The sequence below is a fragment of the Bidens hawaiensis genome, unplaced genomic scaffold, assembly GCF_021521415.1.
Source record: "Bidens hawaiensis isolate Kalapana, Puna unplaced genomic scaffold, B.hawaiensis_p1.1 tig00001597_1, whole genome shotgun sequence".
In the NCBI taxonomy this organism is placed as follows: domain Eukaryota; kingdom Viridiplantae; phylum Streptophyta; class Magnoliopsida; order Asterales; family Asteraceae; genus Bidens; species Bidens hawaiensis.
Genome location: NW_027491092.1, coordinates 3736522 through 3749427, shown reverse-complemented (window position 1 = coordinate 3749427; position 12906 = coordinate 3736522).

Genomic DNA, 12906 nt, shown 5'->3' with positions numbered 1-12906 from the left:
TGATCGATTGTTTATTAGATACTGCTGGTTCATGATTTGGTAATTTTGTTTGACTTCTCTTGAAGTTACTGAATGTTGTTTCAGTCATTATTTGCAGTTACAGGCTTGGTCATCAATGGTGATTGGTAGTGTGGTGATGACGATGAATAGTGCTCTAAGGTTTTCGGTGTGGACTAACCAGATCCTTCTGGTCAATCAGAGAGATCTTCGGCTTATAGACGTCATGAAGCATTTTCAGTCAAGCCGTGACCGAGGATTCGTTGGTGCTACCAAAGATACATCGTGTTTGATGTTTCAGAGTCAATCAAGTCTAATAGTTGGTGCGGTTTTCACTAACCAAAGTCATGGTCATCTACTTCTATTGGGAAGTAGCATGACCTGTGCCGGATTACGGGCTGGGGTTACTATTACCGGAATAAAGGCACTAAATAATACACTCAACTTCCAAGTGTCTATTTAGAAGCCACAGTATATACGCCGGAGGGAAGAAATGAAGGTGCAGAAGCATGCTAGATTTGTGCGATTGGCATTTTTTATAATAGCTAAATTCAAGCAGTAAACCAAGGGGGGGAATGTTGGGTCGTATTTTGTGGTTTATGCTTGTAGTTTCGGGTTCGGTTTTGTTGGGTTGGGCTTTTATATGTAAACCGAGATCTGTTGATCTCGGTGGGCTTTAGTATGGTAGAGTATATATAGAACATATGTTAACGGTTTTAGGTTGTTCGTTCATTATCATTCAACCGTGTAAGATAAGGGCTTAAGCACCCGACATATAATATACATGTGTTTTGAAGCTTCTTTGTGTGTTTTGCTTGTGTTCTTGGTTGCTTTATTGAATCGGCTTGGTGATTAGTTTCCGCCTAATCATCAAGTATATTGATATCACATTGAAAGATCCATCACGGGACTTACAATTAGCTAATCCTAGAGCTAACTTTGAGAAACGGGCTAAAAGTTCAAAGAAACGTAAGTCTAAAGACAATAAAGATGAGACTTATGTTCCACAAGTTGCTATTACTAAGTCTGTGAAGCTAAAAGTTGTTTGGATTAAGAAGAAAGCTAAACAGGTTGTGTCTCAAAAATTGAAGCTGATTGATGAACCAAAGGTTGAGGAACCAAAGGTTATTGTAACTCCTATTAATAGAGAGTTTGTTGTTGAAGAACCAGATGTTGATTTGAGCAAGGATGAGAATGTATTGAAGATTCCTGTGGTGGGACCAACACCAAAAGCTCAAGTTCCACACATTTCACCGAAACCACACTTTAGCTTACCGTCTCTAGATGCGAGCTGCTTTGGAGATTTTCCTACATTTTAAGAGCATGATTCGTTAAAAGCAATTGTCACTGAGCATGGGATTAGAAATGATAGTTTGGTAATTGAAAATGAAAGATTGAGGAAGGATAATGCTGAACAGAGGAGAATGATAGAGGATGGAGAGTTAAGGAAGAAACAACAGGCAGATTTGTTGAATCTACCTAGGAAATATTTTGATGTTTTGGAACTAAGCTGGGAATTGATCTAAGAAGTGAAGTTGAAAGGTCTAATGATACTGTGTTTACAAAGGTGTATGGTGGTGAAGCTTTGGCTGAAGAACTTAATTTCAGAATACAATATGACCAAGATCGTGTGGACTCCAAGGGTAAAGGAAAAGCTGATGAGCCAACAATACATGTTGATATACCTGAAGTTGGTGGATCATAGTATGCTTTTACACATGAACCAGAACAATTAATTGAGCCTGTGCTAGAGCCAATCGTTGAGCCGATTATTGAGCCAAGGGTGGAACAAGTCACAGAAGCCGTTAAACCATGTGAGCCAGAGGAAGAAGAAGATAAAGAAGATGAAGAACAATTAGAATATGGTGATTCTCCATCGTATGATGATCCTGATGATAATGATCAGGATGATCCAAGTGAAGGTGGTGGTTTAGGTGTGTTGGTCGGTTCTAGAGAAAGTGCGAGTGTTGAGAATGTTAGTGAACCAGTGACTGAAAATGAACCTACTCATGAACAAGGTCAAACTGAAGGTAATGTTTTTTTTTGGGTAAAGGGTTCTACCCGGTTAAATTCATTCCACACAACCAACAAAGAACAAGTAATATGACAAAGTGCCATATTAGTTCTCATGTATGACATGCCATACAAGAGTAAACAAAACCAAAACCACCAAACAATGGTAAACACTGCTAAAGCCTACACAAGAACCAAAGAAACAAACATAACAAAAACAAATCAACCATTATCATCAATTTGGTGTGAAACTCCTCTCGGAAGGTGCCAATCTTCGAGAACCCGATTGACCCGTTCAGAATTCTTGAACTTTAGAGTCATTAGCTTTAGGCTAATGACTGCTAAAGTCATTACCTAAAACTGAAGGTCATGTTGAAGAGCTAGAGATACTCGATATTGATCCAATAGCTTTTAAGCCTCTAGTGAAATTTTCATCTACCAGAGAAAAGTTAGAGGAAGGTGAAATCGAAGTAACACGTGCTGATTTGGCTAGAATGCTAAACGTTACTGAGGAAGAGTTTGATTTTGATTTTGAAAATGATCTGGGTACAGGAGATGAGAATATATTGGTGAATGAGCATATTGTTGAGGAAGAACTTAATAAAGAGCAAGTCAATTATGTAAACGCTGATGATCAAGTATTTCCTAAGTTCGATGAAGAATTTGATGAGGAAATTGATATGGTTAGTCAAGAATTTGATGATCAAGGAAACCCGATACCTGCTGATAAAAGTAAAACTTCTGAAGAAACTGAGGCAAACAGTAAGGAGTAGGAGGACTAGTTTGAAAGGAAGAAAATTGACCCAAAACGTATATACTTGAATCCAGTCAAGTATTATAAGAAGAAAGAAAAAGAGGTGAAATTAGGTAAAGTGGTGAGTATTTCCTATCTACCTAAGATAAGGAAGATTACGTTAAGAAGAACATGTGGCGTGCAATATTTTGAAAGCCTATGAGAATTAAAATCCTTACCGTGGATGGATGTGGTGGACATAGTAGAAAAGGAGTTATTGAAATGTCCTAAAACGTGGACCGGTGAAGGAGATCTGGGAGTTCATTAAACGTCAAGCTAAATGCAAATTTCGAAGCTGGACTCCTCAAACTCCATTTCTCCATGTGTCTAAAGTGAAGAAAGATACAGAAACAGATGATTTTGTGAAGACGTGGAGATATAAATAGCCTGAAACTCTAAAAGTGATTCCGATGTACCCGATGGAGCAAGACTTTCATGTATACTATCGGTGGTGGTACTATGATGAGAATCTCAAATTGTGTTAAACCGTGACGGAGTTTAGGATGTTATCGGTGTGATGGATATAATGTGTTTGGTTAATTGCTCAGAGAAGGACATAGAGATGCTACATAAATGCAAGATTCAAGTGTCACGTGATAAATATCATGCGTCTGCTATGCAATACCAGAAAGTGATTAAAATATGTCATAAGTATAAGATTCATTCTGGAGAAGTTTGGAAGAGCAATTGGTTTGAGTTTGGTGATGTGGAGGCACAAAAGGAGAAGGAAAGAGAGGAGGAGATAAAAGAGAAGATGAGGATTGCTGCACTGAAAAGATTCCAATATAAAGGTGTTGGAGTATCGATTCCCACTAATCAGAAACCCTCGACTAAACGCTCATGGGAGGATATGAGGAGGGATCGAGAAAAGGTGTTTGGGATGAAAGATTGAAGATCGAAGACCTAGCAACATCCAAGGGGGAGTTTGTTAGAGCATAATGTCTATTTCTAGGGTCTTAGATGTATTAGATATGATTGTGTAGGGCTTAAAATGTCAAATGTATGTTGTATAGTGTATTCAGCGCATAAGTCCACAACGACGGATATCTTATGCAGTGTATATGTTATACGCCGTATAACATATACGGTTTTGTGTGTCTTCATGTTGTTTCCTATATAAAGAGGACTTATGCGTTGATAGGTAGACTTTTGGGTCATTGTCACAGTGAGAGAGTAGAGAGAGAAAGTGTGCAAAGTGTCATATCTTGTAATCTTTCATGTTATATATGAAATGAGCTTAATGGTGTGTTCAATCTCAATGGATTCCGCACTTTGAGATTCAAGCTGTAACATTCAGAGATCCTAATTGTAATCTATATCAAAATCACAGGTAATTTCAACTTTTTCTAGAAACCAATATTTCTTTCTACTCAGCAATTTAAGTTTTATCACTTACTGATCCTTACTCGTTTGTTTAAAGAGCTACCGATACATCGATACAGTTAAGCACACAGTCTTTTATTACTTACTTTTTACTGGATTTGGGATCAAATGATCAATGTATCATTTTCCTTTTTTGCTTCGAGACTCAATTTTGAGGAGCATTGTTTCAATGTTTTTGGATTTTTCAATATTTGAATGTTTTTGGAGTTATTTAATTTTATTTGTACAAACAAAAACCACAATATTTTTTAATTTTTGTATTTTTCTTCCCCTAGAAACTACAAATAGGAAATAAAGCATGAAAAATGAAGATAAAATTGATCTACCCGAGCTTTTGAATTTCAGTTAACGTTTTTAAACAATTTATACCAAGTAAATATTGAAAACGTGTTTTATTGAAAGCCTTGGTATAAAGGTCAGCCTTTTGAAAATCCGTGAGAATTTTTTCAATATCGATTAATTTATTTTCAAAACAATCACGTATGAAGTGATAAGGGATTTCAATATGTTTAGTTTTGGAATGTTGAACCGAATTTTTAGTTATTGATATAGCGGCCGAATTGTCAATGTAAATTGGAGTAGTAAGAAACTTCAAACCATAATCCCGCAGATGATGCTGGATCCAGAGAACCTGTGAACAGCAACTCGAGGCCGCCACGTACTCCGCTTCGACTGTAGAAGTTGAGACCGTTGTCTGCTTCTTACACTGCCACAAAACAAGTCGGTTTCCTAAGAATTGACAACCCGCTGTTGTAGACTTGAAGTTTATCTTGCATCCTATGTAGTCCGAATCAGTATAAGCTGTGAGATCAAACTTATCGTCCTTGGGGTACCACAACCCGATGTCGGGATTCCCTCTCGGATAATGTAAGATACGCTTAACTGCCGCTAGATGATTCATTCGGGGACCCTATTAGTACCTGGCACATAAACAAACAACAAAAATTATATCAGGACGTGATGCAGTCAAATACATAAGAGAACCAATCATTGCTCGATACAGGGTCAGATCAACTGTACCCTCGAATTCATCCGGTGATAAATTGTGACCCACGGAAAGAGGTGTCGAATAGATTTTTCTGGCAGATATCTTGAATCGGCTCAAGATATCATTCACGTATTTTGTCTGATGGATAAAGATCCCGGAATCAGACTGGTGAACTTGGAATCACAAGAAGAAGCTCATCTCCCCCATCGAACTCATCTCGATTTGATTTGCATCGTCTTCTCGAATTCTTTGCACAAGCTGTCGTTTGTCGAACCAAAAACAATATCGTCCACATAAATCTGGACGAGGAGCAGATCGTCACCAGCCTTCTTGTAACATAAGGTACAATCCACAGTTCCCCTTTTGAAGCCACTATCAATCAAATGCTCAGCCAACGTGCTGTACCAAGCTCTCGGGGCTTGGTGTAAACCATATAGAGCCTTATTCAATCGCTAAACACGCTCAGAATAGTCTGGATCTTCAAAGCCGGGAGGCTGCTTCACGTACACCTCTTCGTGAATTTCTCCATTCAAGAATGCCGATTTAACATCCATTTGATAAACTTTGAAGTTCTTGTAGGCTGCGTAGGTTAAAAATATGTGTATCACTTCCAGTTGTACACTTCTGTGTAGTCAATGCCTTCTTGTTGATTATATCCTAATACAACCAATCTTGCCTTGTTTCTCACGATAACCCCACGATCGTCTTTCTTGCACTTGTGAACCCATTTCGTTGGTATAGCCCTTTCTACTCTGTCGGGTTTGTCAATAAGATCCCAAACACCCAGTCTTACGAACTGCTGCAGCTCCTCCAGCATAGCTTCAACCCAAGATGGTTCCTTGAGTGCCATAGTGACACTTGTCGGTTCTATCTGAGATAAAAAGCAAGTGTATCATGCAATGTTTAGAATCCCCATTGAGTGCAAATCCGCATAAGCACACAAAATCGGATCATCTATAGGAGATACGGTACAATCAACCATATCGTCACATACATTAGCCAACTGGTGTCTTGGTCGAACACCGTCGTTAACATCCCCAATTATCTGTTCCTGCGGATGATTAGTGTGAATCTTTAAAGAAGGATTTGCTGGTACAGATACATTATCACCAAGATTGGTGATATTTTCCTCTACTGTGTCTAAGGAGACAGTTGATGATGTATCTTCAACTAGAATTGGCCCATGTGTTCCTTGAGCTTCATCCAATGGAACTGAAGACGAGTCAACAAAGTCAGCATCATCGGAAGATTCAGAACCATCATTGTCATTAGATGTCTCTGATACATTAGGATGACATTCACATCAACAGAAGAAGAACTTGGAATAGGAAGACATCGTTCTTCCAAATACGATCGAACCAAGTCTTCAGGTATCTTATCAATTGCTGGTGTAAACGAGTTAAATAAACCATCACAGTCAAACATCCAATCAGGCCCTGGACCAGCTGGAGGTGTAGTATAGCTTTGACAATCTACGTGATACCATTCTTCTACACATCCTGAAGAAAGATTGAAGATTCGCTTCTTAGGAGAATTATACCCCAAAAAGTAACCCTCAAATGCCTTTTTATCAAATTTCCCGGCATCTCTCTTCAATACCGTAAATAGACACCAGAACGGTTCCAAATTCTTTAGATTAGGCTTACGGTTATTCAGAAGTTCATAACTCATTTTCTTACCGTTAGGACGCGATTCAACGTATAACATGAAGTATTCACAGCTTCGTTCCAGAATTGAACGGGAAGCCTAGAATCTGCAAGCATTGTCCTAGTTGCTTCTATCAACGTCCGATTCTATCATTCAAACACTCCGTTCTGTTAAGGAACATATGGAGCACTAAATTCCCGATGTATTCCCTTTTGAATACAGAAGAAATCCAATACATTGTTTTTATACTCAGTTCCATTATCACTCCGAATTTGTCTCACTTTCAGTTTATAAAGTGATTTGATCTTTTTGATAAGGTTCTGAATTAAAACAGATGTATGATCTTTAGAACCCATAAATAAAACCCATGAGTACCTCGAGAAGTCATCAGTTACAACCAAACAATAAAAATCACCTGCAATACTAGCACGATTCACTGGACCAAATAAATCCATATGAAGTTGTTATAGTGGCGTGATAATCGAGTTAATCGATTTGCACGGGTGTGACTTCTTCTTCTGTTTCCCCTTCTTGCATGCGACACAGTGATCGTTCAATTTGAAGTTCTTGAAGATCACACCATCCACCAAATCATTAGCAATAAGATGATTCATCTTGCGAACATGGATGTGCCCCATGCGTCGATGCCACACAATCTAGTCTTTCTCTGTAGCCTTGGAGATAAAACACGTTTCAGAGGGTGAAACATTTACTTTAATACTCATGTCTAGGAAATAAATATCATTTGATCAAGGAGATCGCATGACAACCATCTCTTCAGGAATTGGGTATCCAGGTTGAAGAATAATGCATTCCTTGTCTGTGAAAATAGTAGTATACTTCTTATCACAAATCTGTGAGACACTTAATAGATTGTGATCTACTTTTTCACAATAATTAACCCTCTCAAATGTAATCATCCCATTTGAGACCTCTCCCTCTTTTGTAATCATTCCACCAGTATTACCAGCAAATGCAACATAACCTCCCTGAATATCTTTGACATTATTAAGAAGATCAAGGTTGCCGGTTATATACCGACAGCATCCACTGTCTAATATCCACTTGTGACCTGATACAGACCTGGATGAACTCTGCACAAACATAAAATGATTAGTTCAAAAAGGCAGCCAAAGCCTCAGTCTTGGGCTCTCCTTTTGAGATTTTCGGAGATACGTTTAATTTAACACATGCATTTGGCACTTTAGAATATGTGAGTGTTTTCTTGGTTTTCTTCTTTAGGTAGCCGTCACGAATTATTCCTGAGTCCGTGTTTTTACAAATAGGTTGAGCACGGTCAACCAATTTGTTTATTACATTAGGAACTTCAACCCGAACCACTTTACTCGGGTTGACGTTGGAATACATTATGAAAGAATCATAAACCTGAGATTCTTTTGATTTCTGGTTCATGTCAACTATTGGAATAGATTGTTTCCATGATGAATTGATATTATCAACCTTGGCTTTGCATTTCTTAGCCACATGACCAGTTTCACCACATTTAAAACATAAACGAGTGTTTAAACTTCTCTGTGGTGGAACACTTGTCCTGTTTTCGTATGCAGGTTCAAGAATATCAAGTTTTGGTTTATCAACAGTTACCGACTTTGAAACCTCATGAGTTAATCCCTTTTTATGTTTGTAGAATTCAAGATTGGTTGTATTCATAGAATTCTCCAAGATGATTTCACAAACTTTATAGGTTGAAAAACATTTGCAACAGGTTTCATTTGAACATTTTTAGATTTATATTTAAAAAAATTTTGTTCAAGTTCGGCAACTTTTGAAGTATCAACGTGAAAAACACTTTCAATCATTCTGCCCTAAGAAGATTCAAAGGAACTTCTTTGTCCGAGAACATTTTTGAAAAGCCTTTTAATTTAAATACCTTTCCTTTTGTTGTTTCATGTTGTGGATTGATGAATTTCATCAAGTCCTCATCAGACACAGTAGGCTTGTCTGATTTCTTTACATTAACAGATACTTTCGGCTTTTTCAAGGAATCACCCGAGGGCTTTGAACCATACACAGCTTGTTCGAATTCCTCAGGTTCACATAGAATATGATTGTCAGAAGGTATGTTATCATTTTTGACAATCACTTCTGGTTCGATTAATTCCTCAATTGAACCGTCCAATTCATTTTTAGTAAAGACTGAACTACTTTTAATATGAATTGGTTCTTGAATTTTTGATTTAGTTGAATCAACATTTTCAGTTTTAATGGAATCAACACCAGGCATTTCTGGGTTTGTAGATTGCTCAACAACAGGAATGCTACTGTAATCTCCTTTGAATGGAGGAGGAATCTCAACATAACCCAATCCTGCTTTACCATTTTTCTTATGATTATTATTGACTTCAATAATTTCTTTTAAGAGAAATGAGGAGTCTCGAAATTTTCCAAGTTTATTTTTTAACTCCAAAATTTCATTCTCTAGTTGGTAATGCAGGTTCGGAGTTTGAGAATCTCCTGAAAATGTTGTTCAACTACCACAATTTTACAGTTAACTTCTGCTTTTAGATCATGATTGCTAATAGACAAATTTTTAATTTTAAGTGTCGATTGCTCCAACAATTTGGATTTTTGTCTGAAACATTCATTGACCACGAAACGTTCATTCATGAGTGTAGTGTTATGTTGTAAGGCTGACTCAAGTTTGACTTTGAGTTCAACACAACAATTACACTCACTAACAACTTGGGTAGTTACTGTTTCTTGTGGTTCATTCACAGATACATTAAGTGAAAAATTAGTACATACCTCTTCAATCTTTGCCATGCAAGCAAAAGATTGGGTTTGCTCAGGTGACGAATGATCCGAATCAGTCTCTGAATCAGACATTTCACTTCCATCTGATAAGTTATCACCGTTCGCATCTTCAAAATGTTCTACTGGTTCTACCATAGCAAGGTTTGCTTGGTTTACCTGTAGTCGTTGAGACCAATCCAATCCTTCATTGGCAACGACAGCTTGTGTGTTAGCCGGCTTATTTTGATCCCCTTTAGAAGGTTTCTTCTTGTCAGTTCCAGACAAACTTTTTCCTGAACATTTCTCAGCATTACGAGGACCCGTGTATTCTTTCCTCGGCTTATCACATTCTTTGGCAAAATGTCCAAAGTCACCATAGTTGTAGCATTTTAATTTCAATTCATCGAACCCAACCCTCTTGTTTAAAGTCGATAGGTCCTTTCCAATTCGTTGCATGAACCGTTTTACTTTACGGACTATCATCGCCATGTTCCAGTTCAGATCCATTAGCTCTAGATCATCAGGATCGATCTGATCATAATCCTCATCAGTGAGTTCACTAGTTGCAATCTCACTCCCAACAAGTTATTCGCAAGATGACATAAACGCACTTAAAAATGCGAACTACTTCTCCGCTTCTTTCAGATTAACATTAGTCGGAGAGCTTTAGGAACTTACACTTGAACCTGAGTTGGCACCAGACGCCATGAAACATACATTAGGGGGGATATTACCATGAGGAAAGCCTTCTTGTGATGTATGTGAGAAGAAAGCTGTGATCGGGACTGAACTTGAAGCATTGTTTGCAGGCAATGATCCACCATAGAGAGTAGGATTTTGATTTTGATTATCCTTCAAAGAGTTTTGACATTTAAAATCGTACTTTCTTTCTTCTAACTTGTTGATAAACTGTTCCGAAGTGAGTTGATCGTTACGAAAATAACCATTCTCTTTCAGTTGGCTCTAGTTTAACGGTTGTCATATCCGTAACAAGATGACAGAACCGACTGATCATCTCTTCCACAGCCTCATTCTTCAACAGAGTAAAATTTCTATATTGATATTTCACAAGACTCTTCTTGCTCTCAAGTGTGTTCCCTAGACTTCGAGTTTTCAAGGTAGCAAATAAAGAAGCACAAGTCTTGTATTGATAAAAGATGTGTTCTGGCAATGCCATAGTGAGAGTTGAATAAGCTTTGGTCTAACTATCAGCATCCTTAACCTCATGAGGTTCATAATGCTTATGATCCTTCTCAGTCCAGCCAAGTGTTTCACTTCCCACAAGAGGTGCCTTATAGACCACACCCAGATATCGCACATTACTCAGATGCACTGAACCAAGATGAGCCAGAAACCTTGGCCCCCAACGAGAGAAATTTGTAAGGCCCTGAACCCTGGGAACCCCACAGTTGGTAATCATTCAAAACACTCGTAAAAATAATTAAAATTAAAACAATTCTTTTCATTTAAATAAGCGTCACAGAGTATAATTTGGTGGAAAATGTAAATAATATAATAAGTTCCCAAAACCCGGGAATTTTGCCCAAAACAAACTAAATTATCTTTAATAAAAATTTTTAAAAGGAAATGTTTAATAGTAAAGTCTTCAAATCCCATACGCCCTTCACCGTCTAAGTAGCATCGTGCACGTCTAAGCGGTAAGGCATCCTCTTCTTAACCTGAAACTCAAACTAACATGCACACAAAGTCAGCTTAAGCTGAGTGAGTTCAAGTTTTAAATAAGTAACAAAAGTCTTAATAATCATTCCAACAGTTTAAAACTGTAAACGGAATTACATCGGTTAGGTCATCACATTTAATAAATAATCATCCTTACGCATAAACATCTCTATACGTACATTCTTATATATATAAATATATATATATAACATTCAATAATAACATTCAGGGTCGAGCAAACGTACAACCCAAACACGTAACATTCAGCGCATGCAAACACAAAGTAGGCATACGCAACATTCAGTAGTCGAGACGACTACAACATTCGCCAAATATTGGCCATTCTAATATATATATATACACACACACATTCTTTAACATTCCAAGGCCTACCAATACTAGCAAGCCTATGTTAAATCATTTAAAACATTTCATCAAGCAAAATCGCTTAGGTGTGCATGCTAGCCCAAAACTTAAAAAGAGTTAAACGGGGCATCAAGAACTCACCTGAAATCGACCGAACACCTGCAACGGGCTAGGAAGTCCCTAAGTGCACACTCACAAGTAAGGGCCTGTCAATTGTACACAACGCATCACTAAACTAGACCGTAAGAACACACTTGCCTAATGGGTCGTTCAAGCCCAACACTTTGACCCGAGGCCCAACCCATACCCAATTACTTACCTCAGCCCCTAAAACCTTTCAATTAACCGAACCCACCCTACCATCATGATCGGGGTTAACCATGATGTACAATTTACCCGCTTGCAATTCAATCGAGTCGAATACGCGTGAAATAAGTTCTTAAATCATTTGTCAAGAAAATCAGCCCCAAATTGACCGAATCCCCATCATAACCTGCTCATTTATCATAAACATGCCACGCGAGTGGATATGGGTGGCGGTTCCTTTTTACAACACTCACTTTAACGTTTAAACGACAATTTGCGCACAACCGACTCGATTAGCTAATCACCAACCTAAACAGCCCTGAGTTCCAAAAATTTAATTTTTCCATAGCCCTTAAACCCCCCCTAGGGCTGTACAAACTGATTCGGTTGGTCATTCGATCGATTAACGCATCAAACTCAACAATTGCCAATTCTACACCCGGTAAACCCTAGTTTTCGAACTAAAATCGATTAACCGACCTAAACACCTTCAATGAATACGGTTATTAAGTATGATGTACCACACATACCTAGGAGGATTTTGGTGCAAAAACCTCACTCAAAACAGCCCCGGAAACGCTCAGTTGGACAGCCACCCAGCTAGCCTACAACAAGCCATAAATCGATCAATACGCGCGTTATAACGATCAATTATGGTGTAAAGGACTTGGGGAATCGTAGTACATACCTTGAATTGAAGTTCTAAGGCTTAGACTTGGCTGCAAAAAAGAAAAATTGTGGGTCTTGGTCCTTGCTTCCTGCCAATCGCAACAAGGGGGGATGGGCTAGGGTTAGTTTATGTTATAACATAATATATTACACTCTAGTCCCTCCAGATTGAAGTGTAAGGCAAAATGGAAGGAGAAGTTAGGTTCTTTAACGTACCGGGATGAGGTAAAGGCTTCCGAGGAACGTCGGATAAATCCCGAGAATTATTCATACTCTATAAGCTTTAATTGTTGAAACCGGAATTAACGGG